Source organism: Hylobates moloch, unplaced genomic scaffold (genome assembly GCF_009828535.3).
Source record: "Hylobates moloch isolate HMO894 unplaced genomic scaffold, HMol_V3 SCAFFOLD_8, whole genome shotgun sequence".
NCBI classification, from domain to species: domain Eukaryota; kingdom Metazoa; phylum Chordata; class Mammalia; order Primates; family Hylobatidae; genus Hylobates; species Hylobates moloch.
In genome coordinates, this window is record NW_026652283.1 from 115,265,240 (window position 1) to 115,289,281 (window position 24,042).

Sequence of the window (24,042 nt, forward strand, 5' to 3'; positions counted from 1 at the left end):
AAAAAAAAAAAAAAAAAAAAAAAAAAAAATCAGAGCAATTGAAGAATATTCTTCACCTAACTACATATGAAATGGTAAAGCCTATTAAAACTAATTTAGTCTAAAACTTGACAACCAACGTTACTACCATTCCAATGTAACTCATATTAACTAGACAGGTACTTTATTTCATATCATGCTTCTCAAACAGATTTTTGATGGAATGCCACTGATGGGGAAAGTTAGTGACCCACCAAGGCATATCCATGGAATTTTCATTTTCCCCAACGATATGGAGGAATTAATTCATCCACCTTATAAAAATGAACATTCCTAGTTCAAGTGGTAGACTGGAAAATAAGATTAGCATGCAAAGGCTCCATGGGTTCTGTCTCTGGGGTCCTAGTCATGGCAGGTGGATCTTCTTTCTTCTCAGACTTTAGAATTACTTCTGTTAAAACGACAGCGTTAAAATACCTTTAGTCCCTCAACACTATTTTTAGAGTTTTTTAATAGGGGTTTTCTATTGTACTCATTCATTCAACAAATGTATTTTGGGGTCCTCATACATGCCAGACACTGTTCTACATGCTGGGGATAGAACAGGAAGCAAAAAAGTCCAATATTCTTGGTCTCAAGGAACTTCATTTCCAATGAGGGAGACAGTGAAGAATAGAGAAGTAAATTACATAGTATGTTAGATAGTGGTAAGTCCTTGGGAAAATGAAGATGGCAAGGGGTTGCAGTTCAAATACAGTGACCAGGGTAGATCTCACAAAGAAAGTAACGTGGGCTGCATGCAGTGGCTCACGCCGGTAATCCTAGCACTTTGGGAGGCAGAGGCGGCCGGATCACCTGATGTCAGGAGTTTGAGACCAGCCTGACCAACACGGAGAAACCCCATCTCTACTAAAAATACAAAATTAATCTGGCGTGGTGGCACATGCCTGTAATCCCAGCTACCTGGAAGGCTGAGGCAGGAGAATCCTTTGAATCTGGGAGGCAGAGATTGCGGTACGCTGAGATCGCGCCATTGCACTCCAGCCTGGACAACAAGAGCGAAACTCCATCTCAAACAAACAAACAAACAAACAAACAAAAACAGTATTGTAGAAATTAAAACCTAAAAGAAGTGAGGAAGTAAGCATAGAAAACTTGAAGAATTGCATGCCATGCAGAAAGTACATCTATAAAGAATCTGAGACTGGAGCATCTCTGCCAAGTTCCAGGTATAAAAATACCAGTGTTGCAGAAGAAAAGTCAATAAATAAGTGATCAAAGTGAAAACACTGGATCAAATAATAAAAAGGTTCAAGATCATGTGGGGACTCTGTAAGATTACTGGCTTTCATTTTGGCTTAAATGAGATATTGGAGACTTTTTGAAGGCATGTAACATATTCTTGTAGATCATTGTATCTAATAAATTACAAGTTGACTTCAGTGGATGGAAGGGAAAGAAAAGGTATGTATTAGAAGATTTTAATTATAAAGGCAGATTCCCCAATACTCTGCTTCTCAAACAGCTATTTGATGGAATGCTTGGGATGGAGAAAGCTATGGGGGTGTAAGAAAGATGGTGGCCTTTATCAAGTTGGCAGTAGCAGTGCTTGTGGGAATGGCTACATACTTATGCGGTACTTTGAATGCAGAGTTGACTTGATTTGCAGGTTGGATATGGTGGGTGAAAGAGAATAGTCCAAAGAAGAATATAGTTTTTGTCTTGATCAATTGAAAAGACAGTTTGGAAGATAGGGAAGATTAGTTTTTGGCATGTTACTTTTGAGTTACCCATTTGACATCCAAGTGGAGCTGTCAAAATCAGATCAGGCAATCACAGACATTTAAAGTTGGGAATTCTTAGCATAGAGATGGTATTTATGTATTTGAGTTGAGATAAGATCACGGAAACATGTGACTGGAAAACAATGAAGACCTGAGAACGTAGGCCTGGTCAACATCAAAGTCTAAAGGGCAAGGGGACGAGGAGGAGCCTGCAGAGGACACTGAGGGCTGGCTAAGCTAAATAGGAAAACTAAGAGAATATGGGCTGCTTGAAGTCAAATAGGATTTTTAAGGAAGAGAGATGCACATATATCAAGTGCTATTGTTGGTTTACATAAAAAAGAACGCTGAGATGGACCATTCAATTTAGTAACATAAAAGCCATTGATATCCTTGATCAGAGCATTATAAACAGAGAAGGGCAGGCACAGCCTGATTAAAGTCCAGACAGAAGGGGAAAGAGACATTTGAGATGGAGCAAAAAGACAATTTTGTCAAGGTTTTTGTCTGAGAAGGGAAAGAGAGAGTTAGGTGTCCAGGTGTACATGAAAAGGGATGTGGAATTAGGAGACTGACTTTTTTTTTTTGAGACGAATAAGATAGTGACTTGTTTTGTTTCTTTGTTTATTTGTTTGGTTATTTAGTGGCAATAGTATAATACCATACAGAGGGGAAAGGATGACGTAGAAGAGATAGTGGAGCTGGAGCTATGTCTAAATGGCTAAGAAGAATTGGGAGCTAATGCACAAATGGAGAGGTTGACCTTGACCAGGTGGTATTAACAAGAGAGAAGATAGAGGATATGAACACACGTTTTCCATGCTGCACAAACATATGGTGGATGTGGTGGGAGTTTGTTGTTAGAAAATCGTTTTTTTGTTTTTGTTTGTTTGTTTGTTTGTTTTTTAGTAGAGACAGGGTTTCATCATGCTGGCCAGGCTTGTCTTGAACTCCTGACCTCATGATCCGCCTTCCTCGGCCTCCCAAAGTGCTGGGATTACAGGTATGAGGCACTGCACCCGGCCTAGAAAATTGTTTTTGATTGCTTTTCATTGAATGAAAAAAGAAAAAAAGAATGAGAAAGCAAGTTTGGAAGTTCGAGAAGGACATAGCGTCACATAGGCACATGAGAGAGTAAATGTCTTTGGACCATCCTGAACAGTTAGCTTGCATTCGAATCACTGAAGAGCTTGCTAAAACACAGATTGCCGAGTCCTGTGTTTCTGATTTATTAAGTAGACGATGCGGCCTAAGAAGTTCACCATTGTAGTACGGGGACCAGTTTTTGAGAACCATTACACTAGGAAATATATACAGTATGATTGTCTGGAAATACTAAGGGTCCAGTTGAGGCCAGGGATACCAGTAATTGTGATTTCCTAACACAGTGGTTAACTGGCATGTCCTGCTGGTTTATCTTTTAAGCAATGATTTCAATACTACTTACTGAACAGGTACGAGCTGTCCCTTCTTCTTTCCCACATGTGCATATAAACCCACACGACACAGACATGCACAGAGGTCAAGGAGACCCACTGCTCCATTAGCTTTTGTATCTTTTAAATTCTGTCCTAGAGAACAATTGTAGAGGAAGAGAGATATACATATAAGGCATTAACATAAAAACTAGGAAGATGAGAAAACCTAGAAAGGTAGAAAGGTGAGATTATGTGATTTGCATTTTGACATAGGTATATTGGTGAATATATGTTTTTCTCTTACCACACCATTTCTCAGGGAGCATCCTTAATTTCTCAGCTACTGCCATAACATAGAAAAGAAACAATGGATGCTCTGACTTGGATTTGTTAGAGTAACTTCAGAGAAGTTCAGAGCCATATAAAATGGGAAGCACTCTCTCCTGCTAAATGGCGCTCTTTCCTCTGGGGCATTTTTTCTCCTTACACTGGCATCATACCAGGAGGAATGCTAACAAAACACGTTCAAACACATACACACATATTTAAAAGTGTACTTGATAACTTCAATAAACCATACGCAGAGTACCTACGAACCTTTAATAACTCAGTGAAAAAAATATTTTCTATATCTATAATTTTTTGCATGGGGGTACAGGGCCCCACTGTCACACCCAGGCTGCAATGTGGTGGCATGATCGTGGCCCACTACAGTCGTGAACCCCTGGGTTCAAGCCATTCTCATACCTCAGCCTTCATATTTTATAATTTCATAAATTTTATATCTAGGAGTATCAAAACTGCAACAAACTGAAAAAAGCAATGCAACAGACAGTTCAGACGTTATAAATAGCCATAACACGTTTTCTTTCATTGGTAAAAGGTAGATGTTGATAACAAAGAATTAGGAATCATAATCTGTAAAGAAAGAGGAAAGTGAAATATTGTTTTTTAAATATAATGGTTCAATTGAAGACAGCCCTGAATGACATAAATCACAAAAAGGTTTCAGCTGAGGGGAAACAGGCTCGGACCTCTTCCAGAAGAAAGAAATGCCGTAAAGAAGTGAGAGGTATGTATTTAATTTAACAGATATCTGTTGAAGAATGTCCGGCATCTGTGAACAAAATAAATACGTAAAGATGCCTGACCTTTGTGCATTACAGAAAATAAAAAGATAAAAGAACAGACAAAATAAAGAAACAAGAGAAAAGAAAAAGGCAAGAACACAGAAGAAAGAAAGGCATGCCAATGTGACAACAGGTAGATAATAATAGTCTATGACAAATACAAACAAATAAATCAAGAAACCAATAGAGTGAAGCAAGTCTAGGTTTTAGACTTACTGTAACCCATAAACTTCCTTTTAAATCCATCATGCTGTGGTTTTATGAAGGTTTTCTCAATCAGGATTTGCAACAGATAACTAATCAGAATTTCTAGCCCCCATGGGTCCAGATTAATTAAAGATTGAATATTAAAAAAGATATTTGTGAAGTCATTTCAGAGTTTTAAAAGCTTTTAAATTTTAAAAACAGAATGCAGGCACAACCGAAGCAATCTAAAGATGACATTTAAAGGCAAATTGAATTTTCCTCTTGTAGCAGATATAGATCTCAGTTGTATCAACACATAACATTGTTTACCATAATTTGTCATCAGTCATGAAATAAAAATATAATTCAGACAAAAAAGAAAAGTAAACAGAAGGAAGAACTTTTTGGAAAAATAATGATAACTTTAGAGAAATAAAGGGCAGATAAAATGTTCAGTTAAAAGAACTCATAAGATATAAAATACAGTAATTTTTACACTGTTCTTCCCCTTAAAACTTACATTTTCATTTCAATTTCAACTGCACATTTTTGTTATAATATTTTAAACTTGAAAGCTTTCAAATGAATACTTATAAATCTCTTCAAATAAGTCTATAAATGAAATAATATATTTTTAAATTTTCAGAACAAGTCTTAAAAATTATTCTGTTGAGTTATTTTATTTTATTATTATTTTTTAGTTGGAGTCTCGCTCTGTTGCCAGGCTGGAGTGCGGTGGTGTGATCTCGGCTCACTGCAACCTCCACCTCCCAGGTTCAAGCCGTTCTCCTGCCTCAGCCTCCCTAGTAGCTGGGACCACAGGCACATGCCACCATGCCCAGCTAATTTTTGTATTTTCAGTAGAGATTGGGATTCAGCCTGTTGGCCAGGATAGTCTCCATCTCTTGACCTCGTGATTTGCCTGCCTCAGCCTCCTAAAGTGCTGGGATTACAGGCATGAGCCACTGAGCCTGGCTGTGTTTTTTTTTATTTACTATTTACATGTGCAGAATGTGCAGATTTGTTACACAGGTATACATGTGCCGTGGTGGTTTGCTGCACCCATCAACCCATTATCTATTTTAGATATTCCTCCTAGTGCTCTCCCTCCCCTTGCCCCCCATCCCCTAACAGGCTCCAGTGTGTGATGTTCCACTCCCTGTCCTCATATGTTCTCATTGTTCAATTCCCACTTACGAGTGAGAACATGCAGCGTTTGGCTTTCTGTTTCTGTTTTAGTTTGCTGAGAATGATGGTTTCTGCTTCATCCATGTCCCCACAAAGGACCTAAACTCATTCTTTTTTTATGGATGCATAGTATTACATGGTGTATATGTGCCACATTTTCTTTACCCAGTCTATCATTGATGGGCATTTAGGTGAGTTCCAAGTATTTGCTATTGTGAGTAGTGCTGCAATAAATATACATGTGCATATGTCTTTATAGTAGAATGATTTATAATCCTTTGGGTACATAATCTCATTACTGGGTCAAATGGTATTTCTGGTTCTAGATCCTTGAGGAATCGCCACACTGTCTTCCACAGTGGTTGAATTTACACTCCCACCAACAGTGTAAAAGTGTTCCTATTTCTCCACATCCTCTCCAGTATCTGTTGTTTCCTGACTTTTTAATGATTGCCATTCTAACTGGCGTGAGATGGTATCTCATTTTGGTTTTGATTTCCATTTCTCCAATGACCAGCGATGATGAGCTTTTGTTCATATGTTTGTTGGCTGCATAAATGTCTTCTTTTGAGAAGTGTCTTTCTATTCTTTGCCCACTTTTTAATGGGGTCTTTTTTTCTTGTAAATTTATTTAAGTTCTTTGTAGGTTCTGTATATTAGCCCTTTGTCAGATGGATAGATTGCAAAAATTTTCTCACTATTATTAGCAGTATACTTTAAAAGTATTTTGTTTGTATTCCAAACTCTCAGAAATAAACTATATCAAAAGTAAAATTGTATTGTAGATATAACCCTAAATAAGATGAAGAATTCTTTGCTTTTTGATCAATTCGTACGTGCATGAATAAATATTACTTATTGCCTGAGTGGGACATGGTTCAACATCAGTTCTATTTCTATTTTTCATTTTTATGAATGTAAGATCGGTAAAATCTTAGTCTCGAGAGTAAGTAAAATGGAATAAAAATCCTTTTTTGTACTGATGCCGCTTAATTATCTGAAATCTTTCCGAAATACTTCACGAGAATACAAGGATCCATCATGAAAAATAATTCTTAATGACTTACTAGCTAACGATTCTAAGTTCTCCTTAAATTGTGTTGAAGGCAAAGAATTGTAAACTACCTGGTAAGCAAAAGAATTTGTTACCATTTATTAGAATAATTGACATTCTTAATTTCTAGTTACTTTTTTGAAAAAGGTTGTACCCAAACTAATCCTGTCAAATGATTATGTATTATACTTTTCGCTTTGTTTTCTTTTCTAAGCGTAATGTTTATTCAACATATAAAGTGATTTCTATTTCAATATACATTTTTATTGGCAAATATATATTGAAATAGAAATCACTTACCTCATCCTAGTATATCGTATAATTATCTTTTGGTTAAAACCTTGGAGTTGCATTTAGAATACTAAATTTTGGGGAGAAAAGCCTGCTATACAACCAAATTAGCCAAGCCAGGTATCACTTAGCAAGGCCAGACATGACTATTATCCAAAATCAGAGTGCCTTTCTTCAAGAAGTATCTAATACATGCTATATTAGGTGTTTCAAAGGACATGAAAAAAAAGAAATTGGATAACTAAATCATGAATTTCATCTATGATATAGATTATGAAAGGCAGTCAAGTTTAAAATGATATAGATATCTTGTATGATTAATTCATCTAATTTGTAAATTATAAGAGCTAAAGTACATTTATATGGTATACCTCAATATTTATTTTGTAGGCATAAAGAAAGTGTGTATTAAAATTTTAAGTTATTTATCAAGAATTGTACACAAAATAACATCTCCTGTATTGACTTCCCCAGAAACTGTGGCTATGTTAGGTTATTTGGCAAAAGGGAACTGATGCTACAGATGGAATGAAGATTGCTAATCTGATGACCTTTAGAGGAGGAGATTCCCCTTGATTATTCAGGTAGACCCAATGCAATTATAAGGATGTTAATAAGTAGAAGAGGCAAGCAGAAGAGTTAGTGAGTTTCAATGATACTACACTCCTGGCTTAAAATTAAAGGGGCCATGAGCCCATAGGGGCAGTCTCTAGAAGCTGGAAAAGGCTAGGTCACAGATTCTCCCCAAGAGCTTCCAGAAAGAACGCAACCCGCTGACAGCTTGATTTTGAACCATTGAGGATCCCTGTAAAGATCTGACCTCAAGATTTGTAAGATAATAAATTTGCGTTTATTATTTAACTTAACAAAATTAAGTTTGTTGTAATTTTTTTTTACAACAGCAATGATAAACTAATACAGGTGTATGATTATTCATGGTTTCCCTTTGGTTAAATATGTGTTTTTTTTCCTGAACTACTTTTTGTCTTTGAGAAGATAAGAATTATATATAAAAATCAGAAAAACTCCATTAATTTGTTGGATATAGATACCACAATTTCCTGTCTACTTAATTTTTATCAAGTAACGCATATACTACTAAAATTTACTTGTCTTAGTGGCTGATAGTAATTTTTACATGGGAAATAATCAACATTTTACATTATCAACTAAGATTAGAACTGGCAATAATACAGGTATATATTTTATGTGCTTTAAAAATTAAATCCTATCTTTTCTAGTGAGTAAGCTATACCCACATCTCCACAAAAGTCACAGAGAACTCACTATTGACTTTTTTTGGTATATCCTGAAAAAATTATTTGCAGAACCATTTTAACTACTTAAAATGTTTTTCCTCCTAGCTAATTAGGCATTCTCTAATGAATAGTAAAAAAAAAAAAAAAAAGTAACTGAAAAGACAAACTTGTTTAGATTTGTGAAAAAGCCATTTTTAGCTCTCCTTGTTGCTTATTTGCTTTGCTTCCATCCTGCTCTCAGATACTTTCTCAAGAGCAATGCATTTCTGACAACGGTAGTTGATGAGAAAACTGAGATTGTAACAACAACAAAAGCAGGGTACTCCACGTGCTCAAACTACATTACATCTGATTTTAGAATCTCCCACCAAAAGTCAAAATATATTATATTTAAAGCGATTCTTTACAATTGGCAAAGTATGTATGAAACAAGAAATTCAAGCAGTTTTACCCAGCCCAAGTTTAATGATTGTGAGTTACCAATTAGCGAATTCCCCTTCCGTGTTTTCAAGTACGCTTTTAATGGGTACTCTAAAGATTTTTAACTAGAGGCAATTGTAAGGTCAAGGAGAAGATTTTAAATGTCCCTTCATTTTTAAAAGTTTTTTTGTAAGACAGTAGGTGGTAAAGACTATGAAAAAGAATGCTAATAGAATTTGAGGATCTAGAAAAAATTCTATTAGCATTCTTGATAAATATTTGTGTGTTTGTCAAAGCATACGCCTATTTGAAGAGAGCTGTTCTTGAGGATACAGGTTTAGTGATGGATAGTAATTGGAAGTTAGGGGATGCCAAAGGAAGGCAGTTGATATATATCTATGTACAAATTGATAAGGGGAAGATATAGGTGTTGAAAATTGTGGGGCAAAATAAATACGGAATTTAAAAATTTGAAGGCAATCACTGGAAAAAGAAAAATAAAGCATTTAAAATTTAAACTAGCAGAAGCAATTCTGACCTGTCAAATGAAAGTCAGTGAAAGGAGGAAAGCTGCCTAGCTTGAAAATACAGTAAATTAAGCATAAAATTATATGAATTATAATAAATTCAAATAAGTTAAGGGAGACAAACAGAAACGCTCAGATTATATTGCAACAGTTAAGTTTCAGCAATATATGTTGCAAATAATCTACAAAATAAAATAATACAGAGAATTGAAAACCAAAAAGATGAAGAAAGAAATATAGGTATATATGATGCAAAAGAAAATTTATGTTGTGTCCTAAATATGTGATAAAATAGAATTGAAGATAAGAGATTGTCTACTAATACATGTACAAGGGACAATATGTTAAGAAAATGTAATAGTTTTGAAAAGAAATTTACCTAATTCACAAATATGAAGTAGAACTTACATATATAAAGTAAAATTTGACAGATATGGATAGAAATAGAGAATCCATGGCTATAATTAGATTTTTCACGTAATTCTTAGAAGCTGATACATCAAGCAATATAAGCAAATAACAGAAGATTTGAGTGATCAACTAAAATAAAATAATAAAATGTCAAAATAATTAAATTGAGATCAAACCAGTGGGAACCATAGTAGGTGGAAATAATCACCAAATTTAAAGAGAATACATGTATTTTCTAGCATAACCGGACCATTCATAGATACTGTTGATGTCACAGGCAAGACTAAAGAATTCTTCATGAAAAAAGAAAATGACTAATTCATTGAAATGTCCCGAAACTAAGAAATTCAAAATGAACTTAACACATAAGAGGGTAAATATCTGGGTTGATGCAAAATATTGCACAAAAATTAAACAATAATATTTAGATTTAAAATATATGTTAATAATTCTTAGCCACATTAATATGATAAGTATGAAGGGATTAATATCAATAAGATTCTGGCCTTATGAGTAACACAAATAAGTAATAATTTATATTCAGTTTTAATCAACCAGTGTTAAATAGTATAATGACAAGTATAACCACTAAAATAATAGCTCATGAATGTAGAAAAAGTTAAAAGGAAATAAGGAATAAGTGAATGATATTTAAGTTAAAAAAAGGCAAAAGAATTAAAGAACAGAAAGGTAAATATCTAAGTAAATATTATGGGTTATTCTTTTGTTTCTAAAATTATTTTTTATGATTGAAAGCAAAAATAATAGTTTCTGACATGGTTGTCAATGTAGATTCCTAGATCCAATCATACTGCATTCTGATAGCCATGCTTCGTTATGACAAAAGGGGTATATCCACCAAAAAGGTATCAGAATTCTAAATCTGAATGAACCCAACAAGATACAAATTGTGGTGTGCTGTTACACTTTAATAAAAGATTTACTAAACCAAAAAGTTTAATTTAAAATACAAATTAAACTCTAGAAGAAGTATAAAAATTTTAAGGATTCGTTTCATCAAAGGGTGGCATACAAAGTTATCAGCATATGACAGAGTAATAGAAAATATTGACAATGCCTAGATAGAGCAACATGATTATTATTGATATTCAAATCAATGAAGAATATAGTAAACTCAATAGAAAAATGGGCCCTGCAAAATCCCAATATATTATCAGCACTCTGACAAATGCCAAGGTGCACAAATAAAATGTGATATGTATGCTCACCACTTGCTTAGAAAATATAAGAATTATAGATGATATTGTGCTATGAGGATATGAGGAAAAACAACCTTTATGGGCAATGGATGGGAAAGTAAATGGTTGTAAACATTTTGGAAAATAATATGGCAGGACCCATTTAAAATTATGCATACTCTACAACCTAACTATCTTACCACTGGTTGTATATTCTTGATATAGTTTGAATGTGTGTCCCCTCCAAACCTCATGCTATTCCCCAGTGTTGGTGGTGCGACCCAGTGAGAGGTATTGGATCATGGGGTGGATCCCTTATGAACAGTTTAGCACAGGAATGTCCAATCTTTTGGCTTCCGTGGGCCACATTGAAGAAGAATCATCTTGGGCCACACATAAAATACACTAACACTAACAACAGCTGATGAACTCGCTCTCTCTCTCTCTCTCTCACACACACACACACACACATACACACACACACACACACCTCATAATGTTTTAAGAAAGCTTACAAATTTGTGTTGGGCCACATTCGTGTTGGGCCACATTCAAAGCTGTCCTGAGCTGCATTCAACCTGCAGGCTGTGAGTTGAACACGCTTGGTTTAGCAACATCCCCTTAGTGATAAGTGAGTTCTTGCTCCATTAGTTCACGAGAGATCTGATTGTTTAAAACAGCCTGGGACCTCCCCCTTCTTTCTCTTGCTCCCTCTCTGACCATGAGACACGCTGGCTCCCCTTCACCTTCTTCCATGATTATAAGCTTCAGGCCTCACCAAGAACAGATGTCATTGCTGTGCTCCCTGTATAGCCTGCAGAGCCATGAGCCAAGGTAAACCTCTGTTTTTAAAAAATAAATTACCCAGCCTCAGGTATTTCTTTATAGCAACATAAATGGACGAACACAGCCCCTGACAGATCGTGACGCATAACCAAAAGGTGTATTCATAAGGAGACTATTTACAGAAGTGAATTCTGTGGTAGCTGGATGTCAGTGTTAATTCTACTGCAAGACCGCATAGGGGAAAAGGTGGTGGGTTCATTTTATTGAAAACTATGCAGCAGCTACAGGGAAATAAACAACCTAAAAGAACCAATAACAATGTGGGAATGTATGAAGAACTTTATGCTCTGTGAAAAAAATTAGAAAGAAAATAGATGTATATCATAATACTCTTTAAGGAAAATGCATTCACTCTTGTTTATACACATACAGACACTCAGAAAACAAGTTTCTTATTTTGTAAGAATTCTTTAAGAGTAAAGAACGTATATCAAACACATGAGAGTGCCTGTCTATGGGGAGGGAAAAGAAATAAAAAGAATTAAATAAATAAGTAAAACCAGAGAGAAACTTGTAGGAAACAATAATGATAATGTCTCATAAAATAAAGAATGTGATTAATTTTCTACAACTGTGATACAAAAACAGAGACTGTCAAAATCAAACTTAATGAGCTTTAGCATAGAGCTTATTGTAGGGCACAAATTAAATTTTAAATACTTAGCTTGGATAGTTTGATGAAAGAATGGTGTACGTGAGGTAGTAAGATGCACGAAATAATCCCATGGGTGTATGGGAAGAAAATACTGAAGATGCTGCTTACTACTTATATTCATTTTGTACTCCTTTTCCCAGCAGAATTCAGCATCTAAATGCTAGAGGAGGCCAGGCATGTTTACTCATGCCTGTAATCCCAGTGCTTTGTTGGGCCAACTCAGAAAGAATACATGAAGCCAAGAATTCCAAACCGACCTGGGCAACATAGTAGATTTTTATCTCTCCAAAAAAAAAAAAAAAATTAAAAATTAGCCAGGCAGGATGTTGTGCACCTGAAGTCCCATTTACTCTGGAGGCTGAGGCAGGAGGATTGCCTGAGGCCAAGAGTTCCAGGCTGCAATGAGCCGTGTTCACGCCACTGCACTATAGCCTGGGTGACAGAATGAGAGCCTATCTCTTAAGAAATGAAAATAAATAAGTGCTAGGAGACCGTATGATCTTTCCAGTTTCTAGCCCCTATTGCAGTTTTCTGTAGATTAAATATTTTGTGTATTCCCAGTGTTCCAGCTGTTTCTCTGTACATTTGAGGCTTGTTCTTCTGTCTACTCAAGTCTCTAGATCCAACAAATGTCCTTATGGATAGACTCAGCTGCTGGCCTGTGATCACCTAGGAAGGGATTGTTTTTCTCTGAAATTTAGTCCCCTGAAACTTTAGGTCCATAGCTTTTGGATGGTTTTAAACGAAATTATGACTTTTCAAAAAAAGACTTATGCAATGTCTTCTCATTATGGCAGGAGCAATTACCTTTATTAAACTTCTTTATTTTAATTGGAAGAAGAACCTCTGACACTGGCATTGTAATGAGGTTTTTGGTCTTTGACCTTAATGAAGCAATTAAATTCAAATCTGTTTCATATCTTATGCACATAATCAAGGATTAAATGGGAAAATATATGTAAAATGCATGATATAAAGTGTCAAATGTACACTATTGATATATAGTTGTATTACGACTACATGCTGAAAACACATGGTCAATCTGATCGCTTCCTGAGACCAAAAGCCAGACTTTTTCAGCCATACTTAACTGTCAAATAATTCTATTCGATTTTTCAGTGGGGCTTAGTGTTTGGTCCATAAACTGCTATCACAGTCTGCAAATCAGTTATGTCAATAAGCATGTTAATTTATTCAGCATACATATTTTTGCAGCAATAGTTACTCAATGAAAGAAGTAATGTATTGATTCAATTTCTAGTGGAAGCTACTTCTCTCTTTGTGAACTGGTTATAAACATTTAATGCTCTAGCTATTTTGAGGAGTACTGATAGGCATTACCCAAAGAAGATAATATGTTCCCATAAAGCAGGAATGCTTATTCCTCTTTATCTCCTTTCTGCTAAACTCCATATGCTCTTGGTAGTGAATGCACATTCCTTGAGAGGTACAAAACAATCCTCCATAAATTTAAATTTATGCCCGTGAAGAATCAACTTGGGACCATGTTCGGAATGGGAGCTCCAGAATCCTATGGCAAACACGTGGATATAAGGTTACTTTAGACACAATCCCTAAATTACCTTTAAATTCAATGGGGAAAAAGCGACAAGGAACAATATTTAGGGCGGCTAGGATAGTGCTACCTTCTCATGCCTAACATAAGCAAACTAAAACCTAATTACTGCTATGAAGCCTAATAATAACTAGTAAGGTTTATGTCTATCAGACAGCCACTGCAGACTACTATAAAAACCAGCTACACAACCATCTGAAAGCCCTTCACCTCTCTCTGGTTACAAACAGTCACATGTCTACTCGTGTTGTAGTTTAAGCTGATCTTCTATCTTTCAGCAATGAAGTCGTTTCTCAAATGCTACTATTTGACTGAAAAAAGTTTTGCAGGCAGAGCCTGTTGCAAGTATTGGTAAATTGAAAATACAAAATCAAACCACTTCTCATGAATGATTAAACACTGAAAAACTGCTGCAAGGAGTGTGTGTGTGTGTTTGTGTGTGTGCATGTGTGTATGTATTCAGCTTTATTAACTTTATTAACTTTATTTAAAATCTAATTTTAAAATGAGGGAGTGAAACATCATTCTTCCTCTCTCATCATAAAACTTTTGGCTTATGGGATTCTGACATTCTGTCCCTCTTGCAGAAGTTGAGTTCATGAAAGCAGTAGCTGAGCTGAGCCTCCCTAAACAGCTCTTACACAAGTGCTCCCTATTTTGTGCAACAAGAAATTTCACAAGCCCAGAGATAGTGATTGAGAGAGACAGGCTCTGAAGTCTCTTTATTTCAACTTCTTGGAATCACCACCTTTTTAATACAGACCAGTAAAAATCAAATTTTTCTGTGTTATCAGATTAATTACTTTTGTCATAGAAACAGTGAGTTGGGAGGATAACAAGCAAGACACTCTCTGTCCATGCTTCCTCCTGAAAACACGGGAATAAATATTTTAACCGTGTTTTTAAGAGATGAATGGGTAGTTCAATATTGCTTGGCTATTTGTCCTTCCACTTGTGACAGATTACCGCTGCATATTTTTTTCTCAATCTCTGGAATCATGGCTTATAGAAAATAGTTACGTACTGAATTAGTAATTGTATCAAAAGTCCATTAGGCTTATTGTCAAAGAGTGTGCTTGGATTTATCTAATATAAATAGTAATAAAAATATAGAAACATAAAAACAGTATTATAACTAAAATAATCCCCCTACAGAGGAAAGTTATGCACTGTTATGAAACCACTCTTATGAAAGCCTTTCATATTTAGGGACTTCAGGTAAGGCTTCCCTTAATGGGGAAGACTGAAGAGCAAACCAAAACAAGATTAAGAGCTAATTATATAAATATGGGATAGTGGGGACAGGCATGGTGACTCATGCCACTAATCCCAGCACATTGGGAGGCTGAGGCTGGCAGATCACAAGGTCAAGAGATCGAGACCATACTGGCCAACATGGTGAAACCCCATCTCTACTAAAAATACAAAAATTAGCTGGGTGTGGTAGTGCACACCTGTAGTTCCAGCTACTCGAGAGGATGAGGCAGGAAAATCGCTTGAACCCTGGGAGGCAGAGGTTGCTGTGAGCCGAGATCATGCCACTGCACTCCAGCCTGGCAACAGAGTGAGACTCCATCAAAAAAAAAAAAAAAAAAAAAAAAACAGGGAAAGAATTATAGTGGGAAAATACGTGAATAAGAAGACCAAAGTCCAGGAGACAAGAAGTATTTTACATTTGAGGAATAAAATCTCATTGAATCATTCAGATTGAGGAAGTTCATGTCATCAGAGGAGGGGAGAGAGAAATACAAAGAACAGATTTTGTACTGCTTGAACTCCATTTTGGACTCTCGATATTCATCCGATTACCAATGCAAAGTCTTTGGGAGTTTTTAAACAGAGCAATTTACAATGCAAATTGTATTTGCATTTTGAGTAAGTCATTCTGGATATAGAAAAGAGGAATGTTTTTTGGAGAGACAATCAGGCAGAGCACTTTAGAGGTGGTCACTGTAGCCCAGGTGAGAGAGTGGGGGGCTAGATCCCATGATAGCAATGAAGACAGAAAGAGAAAAATTTTTCAAGAACTATAGAGAAGGTAAAATCTGGCAAGACTTGGTGATTGGAAATGGAAATGCGAAGAAGGAAATGACAAGAATTACACTGAGATGTCAGGTGTCGGTAGAGGTTGATATCATTTTCTGGAAAAAATCATAGGAACACAGGAAGAATACCACTTTTAGTGAAGAGACATCCAGGTTGCTTAAAGTATCACGAAATGGGACTTTTCCAAATTCATTCAAGTAAATGAGGAAGGTTGAGCCTTGAGGCACAAGAGATGGTGAAAGTGGTAGCAATGGCCTTGAGATCAGTACTTGTACCAGACTCAAGAAAAGTTAGTGAGAAATTTGAGCAGATAGAGACTAGAATATTTGAGTGGAGAAACAAAAGCTTTCACTTTTCTTCATGCATCTTGTGCTATTTGAGGAGTAAATAACTGGGCCTTATTTAGAGCTGCAAATTTGGGTAAGCCCTGAACTAAACAGGAAATGGTATAAAATGGAAGCAATTCACCAATTTTATTCTCTAAACATTTACTGATTTTCTTCCAGGTTTAGGTATTATAATAAGCATTGTGCAGTAATTAACTTATCAGCCATCTTTTCTCCTGTAACAGACAAAGAAACATAATTTTAAAAGTGTGGTATTGTTTTCAGCTTATACCAATCCTTACCCATTATCCCAATTCATTTGATCAGATTATTTCAGTGATAAGTACATTTTGTAGTTAATGGAATATTTAAAAGGTTGTGATGATGTAACTGCTGGTGTAATATACAAAACACGTTCAATTCATGTTATTCAACACAATTTCATCATAAATTTATCTATAAAATAAACATTTTAACACATCTATTATTCTTTCACTTTATGTAAAGTTTATTTGTATCATTTATTTCGTTTCTAGTTTTTTATTCTCCATCATAAATGACAGCATTAATTTTTACGAACATTAATGATGAGCCATACTCACTCATAACTATTTATATCTAAGTCGTCTTAGATTTATTGAACAATTTCTGAGTAACTAATGGCTAGCATTTTATTATTCTATGATGACAGAGGATTTTACAGTATCCAGGCTTCAGACATATTTTTGAGAACTCATTTCTATATGGGTCAAAATTTAAATCAATTGTAATACATGATCCATTCAAATGTATTCTCCAGGATGAGCTATTAAAATGAAATACCAAAGTGATTCCCCAAGATGCCAATTTATAGCCTATATGTGCAGTGCAGAGTTACTGGACCAAAGCACAGTGTAACGCGAAAATTTTATTTCTTGTCTTCTTTTTCCTAAGATGTTTCTTACTCCCAGTAACATAAAAATGTATACTACAAGCAAGGAAAAATTAACACACATATAAAGTATATTCATATTGATATCAGCTTTCCCTTATCTATTAAAGGATATAAGAAAACGTGTGTTTTTTAGGATCTTGTAACTCCTTGTACCTTGGAAAGTACCTAAATTCTTCAGAGTCTCAAGAGTTATGTTTGGCGCATTACTCAAATAGTGTCCAACCACTAGTTAGATAGCTTAGCACTCAAATTGCCTTAGAAATCTCTGCAGACTCACCTCAGTTGAACAGTCCTGATAAACTACAGAAGTGAGTAATACACTGAGAGATCCCTGATGTATGATGTTTTGCCCGTAGAGTATTTAATGTGTTTATCCACTGGAGAGTGTGTGTGTGTGTGTGTGTGTGTGTGTGTGTGTGTGTTTACATTGTGGTATGTGTCTGCTGGGGGTATTGCCGTTAGGGCTTTGGAGGAGTGAGGACCATAAATTTGTAAACATTCCCACATACCTGCTTCATAAGACATGTACCAAACATAGTCAAAAGTAACTAAACCAAGTAAACAAATTAGATATCAATTAAGTTTAATACTGGACTGGAAAGAAGCATTCAAGGCCAAGTAAAATGAGAAAACATAACAAAATAAATGAAATGTTTAAATTGATTAGTAGAATGAGACAGGAATAATTTTCAAAGTTTTTAATTTTTGATGAATATCGGTATATGAAACTAAGAATTATATGGGTGTCAACTGATTAAATACAGCACTTAAGATTTTAGCTCTTAAAACAGCAATATAAGAGCTTCTAATTCCACTTTTCTGTCTCAAGAATGACTTGCTAAAATGATTTTTTTTAAATGATCAATTCTCACCTTGAAAGAGCTTATTAGAGCTTACGTGAGAATCTGGATTGTCATAAGAGGTCTGATGTTTTTAGTGGTATGTTTGCATTTCTGTTATGTACATCAATGTCAAACATTCATTTCTTGAGCTGTTCTCAAGAACACAATTTGACTTGTAATGGACACTCAATAAATGATTGGTTGGATGATGAGATCAACACCTTATTTCTATGAATTTTAATATCATATGAAATTGATCTTTTATACTCATCAATGAAACAGAGAGATGAGAGAGGAAGAGCAATTAAGACTAAGGGGATGAGAATTAGACCTCATTTTGCAGTGTATTTCCTACATTGTTCATTTTTGAATGCTTTGAAACACTTATCACACTCAAAATATGTTGGTATTTCCTAGGCAGAAAATGGGATTCAAAGAAAGTCCATATTTCTATCTTACAATAACTTACACTATAATGCACAGAAGACATAAATTTCTACACTACTCTATTCACAGAAAACGTGGGTAAATTTAGGTGAGCAAGAAGCAGGAGAAAGTTTAGTAATCAAGCTGAGTGTGATTGTGAGAGTCAATCTAATACTATCTTATACAATTATTATATCACGTAAAAGTTGACATATCTGTTGAAATAAAAGGCAAGAGAGTTGGCCGGGCTTGGTGGCTCACGCCTGTAATCCCAGAACTTTGGAAGGCCAAGGTGGGCGGATCACAAGTTCAGGAGTTCGAGACCAGCCTGACGAACATGGTGAAACCTCGTCTATAGTACAAAGACAAACATTAGCTGGGCGTGGTGGCATGCGCCTTTAATCCTAGCTACTCAGGAGGCTGAGGCACAAGAATATCTTGAACCTGGGAAGCGGAGGTTGCAGTGAGCCAAGATCGGGCCACTGCATTCCAGTCTGGACAACAGCGAGACTCCATCTCAAAAAAAAAAAAAAAAAAAAAAAAAAAGGCAGGAGATTTTTTGGGTAAGGCAGGAGATTTTTTGGGTGAGCCAGTGAAATCTGCTGCGTGATGTTAGGAGAGGTTAGTCAATGTGATTAGGCCAGATGTGTTTACTAACTGAGGCCTAGGAAAGTTAGATAATTTCTAAGCTCTCACAGAGACTGGGAGATAGGGGAGCTAAATTGTGTAAGATTTATATTTATGATATATTTAATATATAAGAAAGAAATATGCCAATTTCAAGTCTTTTTTCTAGTTGGCAATACTTTATTTTCACCCCATCATTGCTTTTTAGTACCTCTGTTTTGGGTATTTAAAAAGAGGGTTAAAAAAGCCAGACCATCTCTCGTTTTTCCACCTTCCCCTTTACTGCCATTTACATCCACATGCACACGCACTCACACATATTGACCAAAATTAATTTAGATGTACAAATGGGTTCTCTGAAGCAAAAAAGTCAATCTATTTGGTAAAAGTGTCATGCCCATTTGAATTATATTTATAATCTTTTTAAGAAGAAAGAACGTCCTTAATTTTTTGAAAACATCGTTCTGTGTCCGTTTTATAGTTTTGTGGCCACCAAAAAAAATATGCCAAATCGTAGACACAGTGAATATAGTAAGTGGTAGTTTAAAATGTTTAATTTTTACAAGTCATTTTTCCCATTCTAATTTTTGAATACAACCACAGCCTCTTGCAAAACAGCCTTGTTAAACTAATTCGCTGATAATGAATTCTTAAGTAAAAGGTGAATTCCACAGGAATTTATATTGCCCTTTTATGTTTAATAAAAAGCCTGAAAAAACAGATGTGTTCTGTAAATTTGAATTACTTTATATTCAGTTCCACTGCTTGCAGTGTTTTATCTTTATATTATATATATACATATATATGTATACACGTACGTGTGTATATGTGTATATACACACGTGTATATATACATGTATGTGTATATATGTACACATACACGTAGGTATATATAATTGGTTGATGAATTTTTTTCTTTTAGATACTGCTGCTGAATCCATGGAGAAAAAAGAGGGTAAATTTCCAGAACTAATTAATCCTTAATTAAATGTCAAAGAAAAATTGTAAGAGATGGTGTTAAAGAGGTGGAGAAAATGTTATTTAAGACCATTGCAAAAGAGGTCAAAATTATTGCAATGAGGAGAAAGATTGAATTCAACTCTGCTGAAACAAAAGGCAGGAGAGTTTGCTTTAGCGAGGGAAATCTACTACTTGATGTTAGGAGAGCAGCTGGTCAATGTGATTAGGCCACACGTGTTTTCTAATTGAAGTTTAGGAAAGTTAGGTTCCTAGCTTCTCACAGCGATGGAAAGATTGGGGCACTGTCTTTCTGGATGATTACATTTCAGTGGATTAGCTCCCAGATCCTTGAGAGGTATTTCCATGTTGTAAAACTGTCTAGAGGCTAGGGGATGATTTACATCTCAAAGGCGCAATTGCAACTTCATTGAAGTGAGTAATCTCAGGAAGTACAAGTGAAGGGCCTAGCATCAGAAGGAAACCTCTTTAAACTTTTGTCTAGCTAGAGGGAAGTTAAGGCCATTGAGGTCTCTTGCTCGTAAGCAATGGATGAAAACAGCTTATTTTAAACATGGCAATGGGACACAGAATTTCAAACTTTTACCCATAATACAATATAGAATTAATATCAATCCATCAATCCTGGGCTTCTAATAAAAGGACAACAAATGTGTTTTTGTTTGCTTTATTAATAACATCATCAAACTAGTGAGATAGTAGGGAAATACCAGGTCACGATTTAGATAGGACCAGAAGAAGTTAGAAAGGGGAATGCAGCATTCAGAACTCTTTTCGTGTCAGGGAATATGCTTTTCTGGAGAAGCACCAAAAGTCTGAGCTGCACATTTGGGAGCCTCGGAGACTTAGGGGGAGAAAAGTTGTTTTTTAAAAGTTCTCAAAAGTGGGGCTCCTGATTAACCACTGAGGTTTCCTGGAAATTCCAAAGATCATGTCCTGAAAGAAAAGATAAAACAGAATTAAACTTGTCATAACACTTACTACAGTGTAGAAACGCCAATCCTTAAGACGCTCACTTCGGTTGTACATGTGCTAAAATAGGAATAAGACAGACAAGACTAGCAGGCCCCCTGTCCAAAGATGACATGTAGATTTGGATTTATGACACATTTTTTATTTTTAAAAAGTAGTATGGAGGTATGAATACCTTAAGATTATATTAAGTATTAGTAATTCTGAGATTACTAATTCCTTCAGGCACCTGGCCAAAGAAATTTCTCTCTGGGGTAAGACAAAATCAGCTGAGGATTCAGCAATATTATAGGTTTAAACCATCCTCAAGTAATGTTTTACCCCTAAGAAACATAATTGAAATAAATTATCACTAAATAGAAGAGCCATGGTTTGAAGTCATAAGCATTTCAAGACTCAAACTCTTAGAATCTGGAAGGAACAGTATAGCACAAATCAGCAAGCTCGTCTAGGTGACAAACAAGTAATCATAACGGAAGAGAGGCAATGTTATGGTATCTATATTGCATAAAGTACTATACTTTGCCATACATCATTTGTCTCATAAGATATTATATTCCTTATAGCTTGCAAATATTATTATTATTTGTTATTTTTTATTTTTTTGAGATGGAGTCTCGCTCTGTCGCCCAGGCTGGAGTGCCGTGGCGCCATCTCGGCTCACTGCGAGCTCCGCCTCCCGGGTTCACACCATTCTCCTGCCTCAGCCTCTCCGAGTAGCTGGGACTGCAGGCGCCCGCCACCACGCCCGGCTAATTTTTTGTATTTTTAGTAGAGACGGGGTTTCACCGTGGTCTCGATCTCCTGACCTCGTGATCCGCCCGCCTCGGCCTCCCAAAGTGCTGGGATTACAAGCGTGAGCCACCGCGCCCGCCCCAAATATTATTATTTTTTAAAAATCAACATGCTTGCAAGTATTTTAACAGAACTTGATTCAGGATGGTTTCATATTCTTATTTAGGGGACCAATAAGAATAAAGCTTTCACAATTACATTAGGAAATGATGAGGTGGAATATAACTGACCCTACACAAGTCAAGTGTTAAAGGACCATGATCATACAAGCTAAGCTAAGAGAGAGGACAGTTTGGATAATCTGTTAAAGGCAAATGATTCCATTATGGAAACATATTCCCTGGAGGAATCAAAGATGAGGACTTTTTTGTCTGGGCTCAGTCACTCAGTGTCACTCCTCCTGTGAACATGTCACTGCTCTGATTGTGATATTTAGGTGGCACACGTATTTCCCACAACATAGTCCTGAACTGCATGAAACTGCTTCATTCCATGCTTTGCTAAATATTTTTACTCCGTTCCAATGTTCAGGGTTCTGTTAGATTCCATGAGAGATGTATGCTAATACTGTTGGCTTTACGTGATTTTCACCTTAATAATGAACTTTAAAACCTAATCATTCACAGCCCAGGTGTGGTGACTCATGCCTGTAATCCCAGCATTCTGGGAGGCTGAGGTTGGAGAATGGCTTGAGCCCAGGAGTAAATTAGCTGGGCATGGTGAGGCAAACCTGTGGTCTCAGCTACTTGGAAGGCTGCGGCGCAGCATTGCTTGATCCCAGGAGGTTGAGGCTGCAGTGAACTGTGATGGTGCCATGGTACTTCAGCCTGGGCAGCAGAGAAGGGCGCACACACACACACACACACACACACACACTCACACTAATTACTCACAAGAAGTGCTGTTAAGCCTAAGTTCTCTATGAGTGACTTCTAGCATAGTATTTACAAATAATGTCTGATCTTTGTTATTTAGGGAATATATCACTTAAGAGACAGTCAGCAAGACACCAAATACAGTGTCTTAAAAAGAAGGCACCGTATTTCTCTCTTGAGTAACGGTGAGTAGGTGCGGGATCCATGGCCGGTGGGAGGCTCTGCTCCCTTTCTTCTCCCAGACGCCCATATTTAGTGGTTCTTACTACCATGCATACTCAACATATGGCCTCTATATCTGGTTCCACAGGAACTACAACAATGCAATTTTCCAGGCAACTTCAAGGGGGAGAGGAAGTGTAGGCGGTGGGGGTGGAGGGAGGAGAAAAAGAAAAATTCTGGTATAAATCCTAAACTAGATAGGAAGATAGGAATACTGATAGGAAACGTAGTTTTTAGTTGGAGAACCATGTATGCCAAAAAATCTCAAGGCAAGATTCTGAAACAAGTAACAAGAAGATGACAGGAAATTCTGCATAAATTAGTAGCCTCTGTCTCAGTGACTTCCATGACTTTCCTGCTTTCTTGCTTTAAATAATTATTTTTAGTCCTTTAAAGCCATAAAGAGAAACAAAATACTTGCACTGTGTGAGCAAAGGTGTATTATTTCAGGGTAAGACCCAATGTCAAACTGTTGCTATTACTGATGACTTTTAATAATACTTATATATAATAATTTCGCTATAAAGCATTTAATATATGTTATTATACTATGAAGCAACAGAAGTGTCACCAAGGAGTGCATTTAATTTAGTGCTAAATGATCTCTATGGTTCATTACCAACAATGATTTTCTGTAGTTGTATTATGTGAATCATATTAATGAATGACAGAAACATATTAGATATAAATATGGGCACAATATTTTAAAATTGATTCAAACAGTAATTCTTTGGCTTAAATATAATATTCCCATCTTTCAGAAGAAGAAATGAGCTAAAAAATGTATATTTCTTAAAACCATACCAAAAATGGAGCATAAAATATAATTCCAGCTCTATCTTTTTCCATACCAGGACACTCCCATTGTACTGTAACATTTGTTCTATATGTGTACAAAAACCGGGAAACTGCTAACCAAGATAGCAATGAAATGTTTTAAAAATTACATCAATGCAAGTTTCCGAATTAAAAAATTTCTTTGTAAACCTTTAAAAATATAACAAAACATAATTCTACATTTAAAAGTTATTTAAAATAATGGTATATGACTGGCGGTGGTCACTGTTTCAGAGTCA

The 24,042-nt window shown here is 35.9% G+C and overlaps 1 protein-coding gene and 1 non-coding gene across 4 annotated transcripts in view; both read left to right on the forward strand.

The window, feature by feature from the left end:
* Window positions 1-24,042, forward strand: part of SGCZ (sarcoglycan zeta) — a 1,129,050-nt gene that overhangs the window by 738,975 nt on the left and 366,033 nt on the right. The gene's annotated exons all lie outside the window — the stretch shown is intronic.
* LOC116473958 (U6 spliceosomal RNA) lies at window positions 21,113-21,216 on the forward strand. Its single transcript, XR_004249518.1, has one exon. It is a non-coding gene; the product is annotated as a U6 spliceosomal RNA (small nuclear RNA).